Source organism: Schistocerca nitens, chromosome 4, assembly GCF_023898315.1.
Source record: "Schistocerca nitens isolate TAMUIC-IGC-003100 chromosome 4, iqSchNite1.1, whole genome shotgun sequence".
Classification (NCBI taxonomy): Eukaryota; Metazoa; Arthropoda; class Insecta; order Orthoptera; family Acrididae; genus Schistocerca; species Schistocerca nitens.
Genome location: NC_064617.1, coordinates 359,142,920 through 359,162,534, shown reverse-complemented (window position 1 = coordinate 359,162,534; position 19,615 = coordinate 359,142,920).

The window sequence follows — 19,615 nt, the reverse complement described above, 5'->3', positions numbered from 1 at the left end:
GGTTCGCAGGAGAGCTTCTGTAAAGTTTGGAAGGTAGGAGACGAGGTACTGGCAGAAGTAAAGCTGTGAGTACCGGGCGTGAGTCGTGCTTCGGTAGCTCGGTTGGTAGAGCACTTGCCCGCGAAAGGCAAAGGTCCCGAGTTCGAGTCTCGGTCGGGCACACGGTTTTAATCTGCCAGGAAGTTTCAAGGCTGTAGCCTTTCGCCCCTACTCTTCAATCTGTACATCGAGGAACCAATGATGGAAATAAAAGAAAGGTTCAGGAGTGGAATTAAAATACAAGGTGAAAGGATATCAATGATACGATTTGCTGATGACATTGCTATCCTGAGTGAAAGTGAAGAAGAATTAAATGCTCTGCTGAACGGAATGAACAGTCTAATGAGTACACAGTATGGTTTGAGAGTAAATCGGAGAAAGACGAAGGTAATGAGAAGTAGTAGAAATGAGAACAGCGAGAAACTTAACATCAGGATTGATGGTCACGAAGTCAATGAAGTTAAGGAATTCTGTTACCTAGGCAGTAAAATAACCAATGACGGATGGAGCAAGGAGGACATCAAAAGCAGACTCGCTATGGCAAAAAAGGCATTTCTGGCCAAGAGAAGTCTACTAATATCAAATACTGGCCTTAATTTGAGGAAGAAATTTCTGAGGATGTATGTCTGGAGTACAGGTGTATGGTAGTGAAACATGGACTGTGGGAAAACCGGAACAGAAGAGAATCGAAGCATTTGAGATGTGGTGCTATAGACAAATGTTGAAAATTAGGTGGACTGATAAGGTAAGGAATGAGGAGGTTCTATGCAGAATCGGAGAGGAAAGGAATATGTGGAAAACACTGATAACGAGAAGGGACAGGATGATAGGACATCTGCTAAGACATAAGGAAATGACTTCCATGGTACTAGAGGGAGGTGTAGAGGGCAAAAACTGTAGAGGAAGACAGAGATTGGAATACGTCAAGCAAATAATTGAGGATGTAGGTTGCAAGTGCTACTCTGAGATGAAGAGGTTAGCACAGGAAAGGAATTCGTGGCGGGCTGCATCAAATCAGTCAGTAGACTGACGAAAAAAAAAAAAAAAAAAGAAAAAAAGGAAAAGTGGCTGTATATTTTGATGAAGAAGAGTGAGCTGGTGAGATTTTAGGTTTGTTCTGATTGTACTTGGTTGACCACTTACCTTTATTCCTGAATTTAAATTGTGTGAGAAATCTTCGTTCTCATCTAGAAGCGTGAGTTGGTTTTTTCCACTGGTCATAAGAAAATGTCCTGATGGTGAATAGGGGCAGTTCTCCATCTCTCTGATCATTTTACTTGTGTGGTCGATGTTGAGGTGGTTTCTGTTTTTGCTGCAAGGACTGCTACTGGAGGTGGTGTTGATAGGTGCACTAGTTATCCGAATTTGGTCTTGAGGCTTTTTGGAAATAAAAAATCTTGTAGATGACATGGTCGCCTTACACTTCTTCTCACTGGAATTGCTGAACTTCCTCCTGTTGCTGGGGTGGTAGTAGCAGATTTTTGGTGTTCACTGATACATGTAAAATTAGATGTCCTTGGTGATACTTTTGAGACTGGATCTGTTGATGTCCTTATTGGGTCTCCTGTAGGTACTGCTTCTGGTTTCCCGTGCCCAGTTCTTCTTGTTGTATCTTGAATATCTTCGGGTGTGGAACTTGGTTCTGCTGCTTTTTTTGGGTGAGATGCTTTTGCCGGTATCACAGCCTGATTTAGTCGATAGTAGTTTTGTTCCACTGTGTCTTCTTTGAATGATGAAGGTGTAGTACAGTTCTTTTTTGCGCCTGCTTGTTTATCTTTCATAACTATCGAGTTGGATAAGTCCGTTTCTGCTGCTGATTTTTCTTGTGTTTTCACTGTCATATTTGCTGAAAGGTCTTCACATTGTATGTATGTTAGAGCCGGTATTTGCAGATTAACACTTACTGCTAGTTGTAAGTATCTACACAATTTCTCTTTGCCTTCCATTCGCAAGTGAAGTCCATGCTTTGTATAATCACTTCTACTGAGGAATGTATTGACGTCCACTACCATTACATGCTCATAATTTTTTGCTGTCCTCATTGAGCATTCGTTTGCAGCATAGATTCTATTGTTCAATTTTGGAACATCGTATCTGTACGGAATTTTGTACAAGATAACTTTTGTGTGGATTGTCTTATGAAGATAGTCTGTTAAGGCACATTTGAAATCCTGAAATTTCTTTAGGATGTCGTTTGTCCCACCTAGAATGATGACACTGTCATTTTTCATATATTCTTTCGTCTTCCCGTTTATGTTACAAACCACATCCTTTAACTGTGTGTTTGGTTTTATTCCAGAAGAGATGTAGTGTTTTTGATTTTGAGAACTGTTCATAATTTTTGCACAGTGATGACCAAGACTGTCAGAAAGAATTAATACATTCTGTCTCTTGTTATCACTGTGTATCAGATTTTGGGGCACTGGTCTATTGCTTTTTTTACGGTTTTCATTTGAATTAACGCTGTTGGTTTTGTCAGGGTACTTCATAACACAAACACTTGAGTCCTTCGCTGTAGTATTTTTGCTTCTGGTCCATTATTGCTGCTTTTCTTTCTCACTATTAACAGTTTTTGTCGGTTTTGTTTTGATTGGTGCACTCGATTTCAGATAACCTAACAGTTCGGTATTTTCATTTCGAATTTTCGTTAAATCATTCTTTAAAGGTTAATCGCTGTTTGCATGCTTATGATACACTCTTTTAAATGTTCAATATCTGTTACACATTTGTTACATGGAATATTTTCACTTTCAATGGCTGTATTTCCGCATGGTAGAACATTGTGCACATCACACTCGTGAGCCATTTTATTTGACTTAATATACGTACCAGTAGTTCACTATTTCTAGACAGAATTTCTGCACACTTGAGTTATAATATCACGCACAATGCATTTACGACTGCAGTATTCACTAATTTTTACATATGTCGTACATTTTTCATGCAAATTACGTTTATATTTGTAGAGCTAACACACTTGCAGTTTACACTTCCCACCATTTTATTACAGATAGCATCTTAATAAAAAGCCCTGAATCAATAGCAAATTTCTTCAATAACTACTTCATAAATATCTGAAAACATATGACAGACAATACCACAATCTCAGCAAATAATTAGGAAAAATTAGGAAAAAAGAAAGCTGGTACTCACCACACAGCTGAAATGCTGAGTCGCAGATAGGCACAAAAAGATTGTCACAAATGAAACATTCAGCCAGTAAGGCCTTCGTCAACAATAGAAGACACACACACACACACACACACACACACACACACGAGCAGACTGGGGTGGGGAGGGCAAGGGATAGTATGGTAGCGGTAGCGGACAGAGAAGTGCTGCAGGTTAGACGGAGGGGAGGGTAAAATTGGGGAGAGGGGGGGGGGGAGAAGGAAAGGTGAGAAGTAAAAGGACTGAGTGTGATGGTGGAATGACAGCTGCGTAGTACTGGAATGGGAACAGGGAAGGGGCTGGATGGGTGAGGACAGTGACTAATGAAAGTTGAGGTCAGGAGGGTTACAGGGACATAGGATGTATTGCAGGGAAAGTTCTCACCTGTGCAATTCAGAAAAGCTGGTGTTGGTGTGAATGATCCCTATGCCACAGGCTGTGAAGCAGTCATTGAAATGAAGGATGTCATGTTTGGCATCGTGCTCAGCAACAGGGTGGTCCACTTGTTTCTTGGCCACAGTTTGTCAGTGGCCTTTCATGCGAACAGACAGCTCATTGATTATCATGCCCACATAGAATGCAGCCCAGTGGTCGCAGCTTAGCTTGTAGATCACATGACAGGTTTCACAGGTAACCCTTTGCCTTTGATGGGATAAATGACGATTGTGACCAGACTGGAGTAGGTGGTGGAGGAAGCATGTATGGGACAGGTCTTGCATCTAGGCCTATTACAGTGGTGTAAGCCATGAGGTAGGAGTAGAAAGCAGGGATTGTGTAAGCATGGACAAGTATATTATGTAGGTTTGGTGGACAATGGAATATCACTTTTGGAGGAGTGGGAAGGGTAGTGGGCAGTGTCATTTCAGGTCACGATGAGAGGTAGGCCTAGTTGAAACCCTCGCGGAGAATGTAATTCAGTTGCTCCAGTTCTTGGTGGTACTGAGTTACAAGTGAAATGCTCCTCTGTATCCAGACAGTAGGCCTTTGGGAGGTGGTAGGGGACTGGAAAGATAAGGCACAGGAGATATCAAATCACAAATTTCCCATTTATGGCAACCTGAACAACACTAAGACATCGATGTTTATGGGACATCATCTATGTCCGAGACACTGTCTTCCATCTTTATAGCTAAGCCACTGGCCAAAGTCTTCAAAGAGTCAATGCCAGAGAGGGTGTTTCCAGAAAGCCTAAAAGTTGCAAGGTTATTACCTTTATTCTAAAATGGTGATGCAAGAGAACCAGAAAATTACAGACATGTGAGTATTTTACCAGCAATAGCAAAAATCTTTGAATGTATTCTGTACAACAGGTTGATGAGGTTTCACAATACACAAAATATTATCCAGAAGTCAACATGGTTACCAGAAAAATAAGTCCACCACTAGTGGTGCATAAGATCTCACTGACTATGTGCTAGATGCTTTTGACAAGGAAGAAACTACAATAGGAATATTCTGCGACTTATCTAAAGCATTTGACCTAGTAAATCACGAATTACTTTTGGAGAAATTAGAATTCTATGGGGCCAGGGGTACTGTGCTTGACTTGTCAAGATCATATTTGACAAACAGGTGTCAGAAAGTGGAAATATCAGATGGAAAAGGAAATAAATTTTACTCAGGCGTAAAGAAAATTATACATGGTGTACCACAAGGAAGTGTGCTTTGGCCATTACTCTTCTTGATTTATGTAAGTGATCTTCCCAGTTGCATCCAAAGCTGTTGTTGTTGTTGTTGTGGTCTTCAGTCCTGAGACTGGTTTGATGCAGCTCTCCATGCTACTCTATCCTGTGCAAGCTTTTTCATCTCCCAGTACCTACTGCAACCTACATCCTTCTGAATCTGCTTAGTGTATTCATCTCTTGGTCTCCCTCTACGATTTTTACCCTCCATGCTGCCCTCCAATACTAAATTGGTGATCCCTTGATGCCTCAGAACATGTCCTACCAACCGATCCCTTCTTCTAGTCAAGTTGTGCCACAAAATTCTCTTCTCCCCAATCCTATTCAATACTTCCTCATTAGTTATGTGATCTACCCATCTAATCTTCAGCATTCTTCTGTAGCACCACATTTCGAAAGCTTCTATTCTCTTCTTGTCCAAACTATTTATCGTCCATGTTTCACTTCCATACATAGCTACACTCCATACGAATACTTTCAGAAATGACTTCCTGACACTTAAATCAATACTGGATGTTAACAAATTTCTCTTCTTCAGAAATGCTTTCCTTGCCATTGCCAGTCTACATTTTATATCCTCTCTACTTCAACCATCATCAGTTATTTTGCTCCCCAAATAGCAAAACTCCTTTACTACTTTAAGTGCCTCATTTCCTAATCTAATTCCCTCAGCATCACCCGACTTCATTAGACTACATTCCATTATCCTTGTTTTGCTTTTGTTGATGTTCATCTTATATCCTCCTTTCAAGACACTGTCCATTCCATTCAACTGCTCTTCCAAGTCCTTTGCTGTCTCTGACAGAATTACAATGTCATCGGCGAACCTCAAAGTTTTTATTTCTTCTCCATGAATTTTAATACCTACTCCGAATTTTTCTTTTGTTTCCTTTACTGCTTGCTCAATATACAGATTGAACAACATCAGGGAGAGGCTACAACCCTGTCTTACTCCCTTCCCAACCACTGCTCCCCTTTCATGTCCCTCGACTCTTATAACTGCCATCTGGTTTCTGTACAAATTGTAAATAGCCTTTCGCTCCCTGTATTTTACCCCTGCCACCTTTAGAATTTGAAAGAGAGTATTCCAGTCAACATTGTCAAAAGCTTTCTCTAAGTCTACAAATGCTAGAAATGTAGGTTTGCCTTTCCTTAATCTTTCTTCTAAGATAAGTCGTAAGGTCAGTATTGCCTCACGTGTTCCAGTGTTTCTACGGAATCCAAACTGATCTTCCCCGAGGTTGGCTTCTACTAGTTTTTCCATTCGTCTGTAAAGAATTCGTGTTAGTATTTTGCAGCTGTGACTTATTAAACTGATAGTTCGGTAATTTTCACATCTGTCAACACCTGCTTTCTTTGGGATTGGAATTATTATATTCTTCTTGAAGTCTAAGGGTATTTCGCCTGTTTCCAAAGCTAGACCATCCTTAATGCTGATGATACCAATATTGTGAAATGCTGAAGGTGTTCTCTGTTAGCTTGATAAATGGCTTTGCAATAATAGATTAGTATCAGATTACAAGAAGCTCAACACGGTTTGTTTTGCTATCAGGAAGTTAAGTGAAATTGTCAACATACAAACCCTGATAAAATATTGCTATTCACAATTTTATTCCATTATGTCTTATGGGACAGAACTTTGTGGGAGTGCATAAAATATGAACAAGATCCTTATTATACAGAAAAATGCCATCCACATAGTGACAAGGCAAAAGAGACATACCACTTAAAGACCAAAATTCAAAGTGAACATTGTAATAGTTGTAAATATCTAACTCTGCAGAATTATAACACACACAACAGAAAAACAGTAATCTCTGTCAAACATATGAACAGGTACACCAATATGAAACCAGGAATTGCAGGAAACTAGGCACAGTTCAGCATTGAACCAGCCAATACGAGAAAGCGATTACATACACAGGAATGCGCTTCTACAACTGTCTTCCAAATGTCATTATGCAAATAGAGAACATAAATGAATTTAAAAAATGTATTAGACAAAAATCCGTTTTACTCAATTATTACATCATAACAGCTGCTGAATAAATAAATAAATAAAGTAACTTTATATTGTATTCTCACAAATATTTGAAAAGCTAGCTTACAACAGGATGTTGAATCACCTTTCCAACAAAACCTTTTTAAGTACACCTCAATTTGGCTTCTTGAAAGACTTCTTTACAGGAAAAGTAATAAAATGATCTCATGAACTCACTTCTAGTAGAACTAAACAACAAAAATTATCCTAAGGTAACTTTCTGCAATCTTACTGAAGTCTTTAGTTTTGAAGATGATAAAATTCTACTAGAGGAATTACAATGGTAGAGTATTGACAGCATCCTCATTTCATGGCTGGAGCTGTATCTTGAAAATAGACAAATACACCATTAATAAGTGATGCCATAGGAATATCACTAAATTCAGGGGAACATTAAATATGATGTCCCACAAAACTTAGTGTTTTGCTCACTCTTGTTGTTGCCTACACTATTGTTTTACCAGGGACACTGGAGAGATCTTCAAAAACATTGATGTTTACTGCATGTGTGTTGTTTGGGGAAGGAGACCAGACAGTGAGGTCACCGGTCTCATCAGATTAGGGAAGTACAGGGAAGGAAGTCGGCTGTGCCCTTTGAAAGGAACCATCCCAGCATTTGCCTGGAGCGATTTAGCGAAATCACGGAAAACCTAAATCAGGATGGGCGGATACGGGATTGAACCGTCATCCTCCCGAATCAAGTCCAGTGTCTAACCACTGCGCCATCTCGCTCGGTGATGTTTACTGATAACTCAAGTATAATGATAGGGGGTCTGAATATATTCATACCAGATACAGACAGAAAAATAATGGGGCTGATTTACAACTGGTTTGAAGTAAGCAATTTTAATCTTAATCTTACAGAGACTCACACTGGATGAAGCTCCATGTGTGATGTTCCTTGGTATCCAGACAGGTAATGTATGAAATGGTATCAGCACATTGACAAGTTAACCAAACAGCTCAGTTCTGTGTGTTATACATCAGAAATTTTCCACTGTGTTGACCAGCAGATGAAATTCTTAGGATACTGAACAAACTTGCACTCACTCCAGTCCCATGGCATAATTTTATGAATCACTGTAGCTATGGTGAAATAAGTTATTACTCTATAGAAGCTTACAGTAAGAATATTGTTTAATGCTGTAAATGAATATCTTGCAGAAGCTTGCAATTACCTGCCAATAAATATACTCCTTAATGGTATTTGTGGTTAACCATTGACCTGCCAGAGCTTCACATGGGTAACACTCAGTATCCCCAACCTGTTAAGTACCAGGGCTAACTTGTTTACCATAATGAATAGATCAGTACTACTTTTGGATGTGAATTATTTGAAACCTTTTTAGTTTTGTAACATTCAATACTTGGTTTCTGATGAAGCACATAATACACTGAATACACAGTGCCACATCTATGCTTTTTATAAAAGCACAATCATATGGGGTATCAAATGAAACTTGTGACTGGGTTGAGGATTTTTTGGTAGGGGGAACACAGCAAGTAGTAGTGGATGGAGAGTCATCAACAGAGGTCAAAGTAACTTTGGGTGTGCCCCAGGGACGTGTGTTGGAAATCTTGCTAGTCATATTGTATTTTAATGACCTCGAGGACAATACTAACAGTAATGTCTGACATTTTGCAGATGATGCAGTTATCTATAATGAAGTACCGGTTGAAAGAAGCTGCACAAATATTCAGTCAAATATTGATAAGATTTCAAAGTGGTGCAAAAATTGATAACTTGCTTTAAATGTTCAGAAATCTAAAACTGTGCATTGCACAAAATGAAAAGCCTAATATCCTATGACTATAATATCGAGCAGTCTACAACTACATCTATACTCTGCAAACCACCATGAGGTGCATGGCAGAGGGACATCTCACTGTATGAGTAATTAGGGTTTCTTCCTGTTCCATTCACATATGGAGTGTGAGAAGAATGATTGTTTGTATGCCTCTGTGCATGCAGTAATTCTCATCCTCACGATCCCTGTGTGAGCATTACTTAGGGGGTTGCAATATATCCATAGCGTAATCATTTAAAGCGAGTTCTTGAAACTTTGTTAATAGACTTTCTTGGTATAGTTTACATCTGCCTTCAAGAGTCTGCAGTTTCAGTTCCTTCAGTATCTCTGTGACACTCTCCCAAGGATTAAACAGACCTGTGACCTTTTGTGAAGCCCTTCTCTATATACATTCAGTATTCTCTGTTAGCCCTATCTGGTACAGGTCCCACACACTTGAGCAATATTCTAGGATGGGTCATACGAGTGATTTGTAAGTGATGTCCTTTGTAGACTGATTTCACTTCCCCAGCACTCTACCAATAAACCAAAGTCCACCACCTGCTTTACCCACAATGAACCTATGTGATTGTTCCATTCCATATCCACACAAAGTGTGACACCCAGGTATTTGTATGAGTTGGCTGATTCCAACAGTGACTCATTGATATTATAGTCATAGAATACTAAGTTTATTTTCATTTCGTGAAGTGCACAATTTTACATTTCTGAACATTTAGAGCAAGTTGCCAATCTCTGCAGCCAGGTATTTGTATGAGTTGGCTGGTTCCAACAGTGACTCATTGATATTATAGTCATAGGATACTAAGATTTTTTTTCGTTTCATGAAGTGCACAATTTTACATTTCTGAACATTTAGAGCAAGTTGCCAATCTCTGCACATCTTGTCAAGATCTGACTGAATACCTATGAAGCTCCCTTAGATAGTAATTCATTATAGATAACTGGATCATCTGCAAAATGCCTGATTTTACTATTAATATTGCCTTCAAGATCATTAATATACAACATGACCATCAAAGGTCCCAACAAGCTTCTCTGGGGCACATCTGAAGTTATTTTTACATGTGACAATGACTCTCCATCCAAGATAACATGCTGTGCCCTCCCTATGAAAAAGTCCTCAATCAATTTACGAATTTCATTTGATACCCCATATGATAATGCTTTTCACAGCAAGTGTAGGTGTAGTACCGAGACAAATGCTTTTCTGAAATCAAGAAACGTGTTTTCAAAAACCATACATTGACATTGTGTTCAAGATACCTCATTATGTTTGAGATCAGAACATGTTCGAAGATTCTACAACAAATTGATGTCAAGAATATTGGATGGTAGTTTTGTGAATCACTTCTACTACTTTTCTTGTGGACAGATGTGACCTGTGACCTTTCCCAAGAACATAGCCGCCTTCTCTCTCTCTCTCTCTCCCTTTTTGTTTGGGGGGGGGGGGGGGGGATCTATGAAGGGGCTAACTTAACTGCAAATTCAGTGTAGAATCTGACAGGGATTCTATTGGGGCCTGGAGTATTAAACTGGAGCAACTCTCATGGGTTTTCTTTTTAAAGGGACATTTCTAAATGGAGTTAAGCATTTAAGGTTTTGTTTTACTACCCTCAACTTCAGTTCCTGCCTCGTTCATTAGGGACTGGACACTAACTGGGGACTGTACTGTATCAATGTGGCAAAAATTTTCTGTCAAAATTTTATTTTCTTAGATACACTGAGAAGATAATATCTAATCTTTCTTACTTGTTAGTCATTTATTTCCACTCTGGTAGTCTGAATCTATGGATTTCGCAAATAATTATAATATCGCTGATCATTCGTACACACAATCAACCACATAAACAAACAATGATTGGCAGTCGCCTTTTGGGTTTATGTAGCACGGCCCTTAAGGGGCCCTCACACGCTCAATAATATCGTCAAATTGCCACTATATTGACAATCTGAGGGCCCGAATTGACTCATTGTTAATCCTAGAAGTGTTGACAGGTGTCAAAATTTCTTCAGTACTGTCAATATATATTTAGTGTGTGAGGTCAAATATTGACTGTTTGACAATATTCTCCATTCAGATAGTGACAAAGCTTCAGAAACCAGCCACGCAGCATTAGTATGCACTATTTTTTTTCAATTCGCCGTTGCACTGATATAGTGGCAACTCACGAGTATACATTCTGGGAGTTCACAAATTTTTAGATTCAGAAAAATTTGAGAGTGTGAAATTAATAGCAACTACTGTATAACAGTTAAGATTATCTACAAGTTTCTACAACTACAGTAACTGCCAATAATAATAACAACAATATTATTACTATTATTAAGGGGCCCTCACACGCTCAATAATATCGTCAAATTGACACTATATTGACAATCTGAGGGCCCGAATTGACTCATTGTTAATCCTAGAAGTGTTGACAGGTGTCAAAATATTTTCAGTACTGTCAATATATACTTAGTGTGTGAGGTCAAGTATTGACTGTTTGACAATATTCTCCATTCAGATGGTGACAAAGCTTCAGGAACCAGCCACGCGGCGTTAGTGTGCACTATTTTTTTTCAATTCGCCGTTTTGTATATCATACCTTAGATTCAATTTTTAAGGAGTCCTTTAACAAAAGCATTTTAATAGGCTCATGAAAGGGTAATCACTTTAGGGTGGTTAACGGAGGATTCTCTATAAAACTGCTTACTTCATTAATTTGAAAATATAGTATAGATTGTTGTGACACATGGCAGTTTTGAAAACACTTCCATTTTGAAAAATACATCATATATCTGCAGCTACTATAGTTGGAGTCATGGATGATGCACACCTACGACACACATCCTCCGGCAGTCAAGTGTTCTGAGCACTCTTCTGTGAATCATGAAGCTGATTCACACATTAAACATGATTGTAGCGAGTTGCTTGGTGAATTACGATTCCGTTTGCTTCAAGCTGTCATCGCTGATTCTGGTGGTAAGTGATAACATCTGCACAAGAGAGGGAGAGACATAATTTGCAGGATAAATGCTTTCTTCAAGTGGAAAGCATGCGCTTGCGCGTACCGCAACTGTCTCTTGGAACCATCAACAATGCAATCCCCGTCCCTGCCTCGACACGCGCGAACTGTCATCATTCATGGATCGGACTATAGTAAGAGGTCTGGGAAGTGTGTGTTAATTTCACCAAAGTATCATAAAGCGTAAAAAAGAAATGTTTGACATCAATTTCCTGATACATTGCCAGACAGATATAATTGCTTCGTAGGTTACCATAGACTTTTACTAATTGTGCCTGCTGATATTACAGAACTTAACCTCGAGCACTAGAATGACCCTAAACTTCAAGCATTACAATGAGCTGTCTGTCACCAGACATCTCTAAGCTATTCCTAACCTGTTGTCAAATAGTATTGCCTCTCTCATTAACGTGTTTTGCTTCTCTATTTAATCTTGTATCAACCCTAATAACATGTCGTACGATTCAGAACTCATTGGAAAATAATATACAAAATCTTTTGGGTCTGTGATTCTGATTTCAGTGAGTAAATTGTCATGTGGCCAGTGGCCCCTTTTTTTCAACCCATCTCAGACCCATTTCCTCTTTCTCATTCTTATCTGTTGCTTGAAAGCTATAGGTGATATAACTGTAGCAAATTCTTTCTTGTGGGTCTTTGACATCTCAACATTGTAAAATCGTGTTGGCAACTAACAATTTTTGTCAATGTTATTGATATTATTGAAGGTCTGACAGACTGTTATTATCAATAAATATTGATCGTTGCTGGTCCCTTTATAGCCCCGTCCCCCTTTTGTCCGTGGGAACCTCTTTTTATTTCTAGATGAGACAGGGATTCTCCTGGCAGAGACATCACGTACACTAAGCAAGCATTCAAAAATCAGCTTATGATTCGTTCAGGAATCAGCTTATAATGTGTTCAAAAACCAACTTGGATGTGTTTCAAAATCATATCAATAATCGATGGACCAACGTGTGCTGGATGCTAGGCCCTTTGTGAAACACGGTTTTCTTCTTCAAGAAGAACTAAGACTGCCGTGAGGGGCAGTTACCATGGTTTGTCGCCCCTCCAGATCCAGGCCTGCTACATCACAAACCCCCAATCTGTTGCAGATTCCTCATAGATTAAACAAAGGTAAAAGGTAGCCTCTGAAAATTCTCAGAAGCACACGTTTATTTGCGCTGATATAGTGGCAACTCGCGAGTATACATTCTGGGAGTTCACAAATTTTTAGATTCAGAAAAATTTGAGTGTGAAATTAATAGCAACTGCTGTATAGCAGTTAAGATTATGTACAAGTTTATACAACTACAGCCGAAAGGAAGAGGCTTTACCTTGACGACAAGTCAACTGAATCCTCCACCAGAAAACACATCTGGAGTGCCAGACACAACATTAGTGACAGTGCATGTGTAATATGATAGGCATCTCTTGTGTGTGTGTGTAATATGATAGGAATCTCTTATCAACACACCTAACTTGTATGCCTGATGAGTGAGAGAGATATGTCTCCTTGTCCAATTCAGGTGTTCGTATGAATGTGATCACTCCCAAAGAAATGATGAAAATATAATAGTTTGTCGCATAAGCTGCAACAAATGAACACAACAGTTTCACAGTCACATAGTTTTCACTGCGATCTGTCAGGACATATATTTTTAACATTTTTGAAGTTGTGTTCCGTTTTGGAAGCTTTGACACTTGAATTCCTTTGCTGTTGATTGTTCACACCCATTTGTGTGTTGTTTTCATCTCTGTGAGACGTCTGTGTGGTATCGCACCTGCTCTCGCTATTCGTCACACTCACTTGCGAAGTAACGTATTCTTACCACATGGTTCATATTCCATAACCAATGGATAATATGACAGTCATCAAGACTTCAGAAAGAGAACAAACGTTTCAATGACCAGGTGGACCGTTGTTAATTTTGTGAAAAAAATAAATAAAAAAACTGGCATGAGGGAATTTTGCTCACTGCCCATCCACTTTGCAGTCCAACACCCTGATCACTTAATCATGATGCCACGGATATCCAGGTGCTCTCGATGTTGTTTGTGTTAAGCTTGCACCGTTCATTGTTTCTATTTTGATTTTAATTCACAGTTCACTACACCTTCTTCCCATTTTCATGCTTGATCTATGATCAGTTTTTGATGGGCTATCCACTGGTCCATCTTACCACTAAATATGAAGCGGGTGTGATGAGGAGTTTCCCCCATCAGTGCCTCAAATGGATTACTATATGATAAAATTTTATAACTTAATATATCGTAGCACATTCAGAAGCCCACAAAATAGGTTTACTGTCAGTATAACTTTTAACATATTCTGACGTCTGATCTAATTTTACCTGCAGTATGCGAATTAGCATATCTGGGGAGCCAGCTGTCATCTAGTGGGATTTATGCTGAAGGACCATGTATATGTGACCAATGTGGAAGATATTCCAATGTTAAGAGGTTGTATCACAAGTGTGATTGTGGCAGTGACAGAGGACAGTTTATGAAGAATATGACAACAAAATGAATACAGACTTGATAACATCATTCCGCAAATGGTTCACATTTAAATGAAAATAGGTTTTCTTGTGAAGGAAACACATGCCATTAACTTATTCAGAGCTTATTGTTGTTATGGATCACAATTTTAACTCCATATTTTTAGCTTTCCATTTTTTGCACTGTCAACTGTTTTCGGTCTTTTATACTTCACAGCATTTGCCCTTGCACTGTGTTTTCTTTTGTTCCTTTTCTTCAATATCAGCTTCTTCTTTCCTTTTTAATTATTGTCATAAATCTCTTCTCACATAAAATTCTCAACACATCTTACTTGTCAACAGTCTTCTCTTTAAATTCCTATTTCTCATTTTCCCATCTAATCATTCATTTCATTAACTCTCACATTATGTCCTTCATGAATGCCCACAAGGATAAGTCCAGTGGGGTAATGTTGGGCAATGTGGGGGCCAGGCAATAGGTGCCATGCGTCTGATCCAGTGGTTGGGAAATTTCCAGGAACTTGCGAACAGCCATTGACCAATGTGATAGAGCTCCATCCTGTTGAAAGATGATGATGGGTTGCAAGTCATGTATCTGTGGGTACACAAACAGCTCCAACATGTCTGATTGACTATTCCAGCAAAGAAGAATGGTTCAACAATACTGTCATGCATTATCCCAGACCACACATTCCATTTAGGGCTATCACAAACATGTTCAATGAGGGTGAGCGCCAGATATGAACATTATGCCAATTAACTATTCCTAGTACATGAAAAGTTACTTCATCTGAGAATATTTCCAGGAAGCTGAAAGTCATGCCAATAGGCTACACCACATCCATAGCAAAGTGTTGTACGAATATTTTATTGTTTGGCATTAGATGTTGCAGCATTTGCATTTTGTAACCATACAAACAAAGACACTGGTGTACTGCACAATTATGTCCCCAGCTGCAGTATAGGATGTTTCCAGATTCCCCCTAACTGTGATAAAGAAGAAGGATTTTGTGTTAATGGAACATATCTGAGACACCTTTATTTTGCTCATGACACTGTATTGTTTGCCTTGTGTGAAGTGAAACATCAACTTCAAGTGAAAGTACTCAGCAAAAGAATTTTGCAAATAGGCTCAAAATTCAAAAGTGATAAGATTAAAATAGTGTAATACAACACACTGGAAGGAAATTAATGGAAATTAATAAAGAAATCATAGTGGCAGTTGTGGTGTTTTTGTATTTTGGGTATTTGAAGACAGCAAATTAATACTTAGGGAAATGATCATGAGTGCTTTTGGTGAGTGAAATAGAGTTTCAAAAATAATCTTTTGATACGCCTAATAAGGGAAATTTACAATTAATGTCTCTGTTTGGCTTAATGGTAATGAAATGTAGAATTTTAATGCAAAAAGCTATTAAAATTGAGAGCTGCTCTATGACCAATTAAAGGTTGCATGCTGGGAGTTACCAGGAGAGACTGAAAACAAATAAATGAATCAGGGAATAAACTGGAATGGAAGGCATAATTCTGATTATATTTAAAATGGATTAAATTTGTTGACATTGTCAACCACGAGATACAGAATCTGTAAATTTTTATTTATGTTAGGGATTGAAAACCCATTAAGTCAAAATTGTAGGTGAAATCTTCTTTATTTGGATGTATTATTAATTTCAGCTAACAATCTAGCAATCTTGGTGCCATTGCAGCTTCACACATCACTAAAATATTTCTTACAATGATGACATCCATATATGTCAGTTAAAAACAGCTTTTTATTATTCATGGCCAGTGTAATTGAATGATGATCCTAATTCAAAGGTGTTATGTCATTAAAACTTAATAACAGACAATACTAGCCCCCCCCCCCCCCACACACACACATATATACATATATATATATAATAGACGGAAACATTCCAGGTGGGAAAAATGTATCTAAAAACAAAGATGATGAGACTTACCAAACAAAAGCGCTGGCAGGTAGATAGACACACAAATAAACACAAACATACCCACAAAATTCAAGCTTTCGCAACAAATGGTTGCTTCATCAGGAAAGAGGGAAGGAGAGGGAAAGACGAAAGGATGTGGGTTTTCAGGGAGAGGGTAAGGAGTCATTCCAATCCTGGGAGCGGAAAGACTTACCTTAGGGGGAAAAAGGACAAGTATACACTCGCACACACACACACATATCCATCCGCACATACACAGACACAAGCAGACATTTGTAAAGGCAAAGAATTTGGGCAGAGATGTCAGTCGAGGTGGCAGTACAGAGGCAAAGATGTTGTTGAAAGACAGGTGAGGTATGAGCGGCGGCAACTTGAAATTAGCGGAGGTTGAGGCCTGGCGGATAATGAGAGGAGAGGATATACTGAAGGCCAAGTTCCCATCTCCGGAGTTCTGACAGGTTGGTGTTAGTGGGAAGTATCCAGATAACCCGGACGGTGTAACACTGTGCCAAGATGCGCTGGCCGTGCACCAAGGCATGTTTAGCCACAGGGTGATCCTCATTACCAACAAACACTGTCTGCCTGTGTCCATTCATGCGAATGGACAGTTTGTTGCTGGTCATTCCCACACAGAAAGCTTCACAGTGTAGGCAGGTCAGTTGGTAAATCACGTGGGTGCTTTCACACGTGGCTCTGCCTTTGATCGTGTACACCTTCCGGGTTACAGGACTGGAGTAGGTGGTAGTGGGAGGGTGCATGGGAGAGGTTTTACACCGGGGGCGGTTACGAGGGTAGGAGCCAGAGGGTAGGGAAGGTGGTTTGGGGATTTCATAGGGGTGAACTAAGAGGTTACGAAGGTTAGGTGGACGGCGGAAAGACACTCTTGGTGGAGTGGGGAGGATTTCATGAAGGATGGATCTCATTTCAGGGCAGGATTTGAGGAAGTCATATCCCTGCTGGAGAGCCACATTCAGAGTCTGATCCAGTCCCGGAAAGTATCCTGTCACAAGTGGGACACTTTTGTGGTTCTTCTGTGGGAGGTTCTGGGTTTGAGGGGATGAGGAAGTGGCTCTGGTTATTTGCTTCTGTACCAGGTCGGGAGGGTACTTGCGGGATCCGAAAGCTGTTTTCAGGTTGTTGGTGTAATGGTTCAGGGATTCCAGACTGGAGCAGATTCGTTTGCCACGAAGACCTAGGCTGTAGGGAAGGGACCGTCTGATGTAGAATGGGTGGCAGCTGTCATAATGGAGGTACTGTTGTTTGTTGGTGGGTTTGATGTGGACGGACACGTGAAGCTGGCCATTGGACAGATGGAGGTCAACGTCAAGGAAAGTGGCATGGGATTTGGAGTAGGATCAGGTGAATCTGATGGAACCAAAGGAGTTGAGGTTGGAGAGGAAATTCTGGAGTTCTTCTTCACTGTGAGTGCAGATCATGAAGATGTCATCAATAATTCTGTACCAAACTTTGAGTTTGCAGGCCAGGGTAACCAAGAAGACTTCCTCTACGCGACCCATGAATAGGTTGGCATACGAGGGGGCCATCCTGGTACCCATGGCTGTTCCCTTTAATTGTTGGTATGTCTGGCCTTCAAAAGTGAAGAAATAGTGGATCAGGATGAACCTGGCTAAGGTAATGAGGAAAGAGGTTTTAGGCAGGGTGGCAGGTGATTGGCATGAAAGGAAGTGCTCCATCGCAGCGAGGCCCTGGACGTGCTTAATATTTGTGTATAAGGAAGTGGCATCAATGGTTACAAGGATGGTTTCTGGGGGTAACAGATTGGGTAAGGATTCCAGGCATTCGAGAAAGTGGTTGGTGTCTTTGATGAAGGATGGGAGACTGCATGTAATGGGTTGAAGTGTTGATCTACGTAGGCAGAGATACGTTCTGTGGGGTCTTGGGAACCAGCTACAGTGGGGTGGCCGGGATGATCAGGTTTGTGAATTTTAGGAAGAACGTAGAAGGTAGGGGTGCGGGGTGTCGGTGGGGTCAGGAGGTTGATGGAGTCAGGTGAAAGGTTTTGTAGCGGGCCTAAGGTTCTGAGGACATCTTGAAGCTCCGCCTGGACATCAGGAATGGGATTACCTTGGCAAACTTTGTATGTGGTGTTGTCTGAAAGGCTGACGCAGTCCCTCAGCCACATACTCCCGACGATCAAGTACCACGGTCGTGGAACCCTTGTCCGCCGGAAGAATGACTATGGATCGGTCAGCCTTCAGATCACGGATAGCTCGGGCTTCAGCAGTGGTGATGTTGGGAGTAGGATTAAGGTTTCTTAAGAAGGATTGAGAGGCAAGGCTGGAAGTCAGAAATTCGTAAAAGGTTTGGAGAGGGTGATTTTGAGGAAGAGGAGGTGGGTCCCACTGTGACGGAGGACGGAACTGTCCAGGCAGGGTTCAATTAGGATAGTGTCTTGGGGAGTTGGATAATTAGGAGTAGGATTAGGATCATTTTTCTTCATGGCAAAGTGATATTTCCAGCAGAGAGTATGAGTGTAGGAGAGTAAATCTTTGATGAGGGCTGTTTGGTTGAATCTGGAAGTGGGGCTGAAGGTGGGGCCTTTGCATAGGACAGAGGTTTCGGATTGGGAGAGAGGTTTGGAGGAAAGGTTAACTACTGAATTAGGGTGTTGTGGTTCCAGATTGTGTTGATTGGAATTTTGAGGTTTTGGAGGTAGTGGAGCTGGAAGTGGGAGATTGAGTAGATGGGAGAGACTGGGTTTGTGTGCAATGAGAGGAGGTTGAGGTTTGCTGGAAAGGTTGTGAAGGGTGAGTGAGTTGGCTTTCCGGAGGTGGGAAACCAGGAGATTGGATAGTTTTTTGAGGTGGAGGGTGGCATGCTGTTCTAATTTGTGGTTGGCATGTACGAGGATGCTCTGAACAGCCAGTGTGGATGTGGGAGAGGAAAGATTGAGGACTTTTATTAAGGATAGAATTTGACGGGTGTGTTCGTTGGCTGAGTTGATGTGTAGGTGAAGGATTAGGAGGGTGGGGGCAATGGATTATTCAGTTTGGAACTGGTATAGGGACTGATGGAAAGAAGGGTAGCATCCGGATATGGGAACTATAAGTGTGAGGCCTTTGGGGGTAATGCCAAGTGTCAGACAAGCCTGAGAAAATAAAATATGGGAGCATAATCTGGCTAGGGCGAAGGCATGTTTGCCTCGCTGCGATGGAGCACTTCCTTTCACGGCGATCACCTGCCACCCTACCTAAAACCTCTTTCCTCATTACCTTAGCCAGGTTCATCCTGACCCACAATTTCTTCACTTTTGAAGGCCAGACATACCAACAATTAAAGGGAACAGACATAGGTACCAGGATGGTCCCCTCGTACGCCAACCTATTCATGGGTTGCTTAGAGGAAGCCTTCTTGGATACCCAGGCCTGCAAACGCAAAGTTTGGTACAG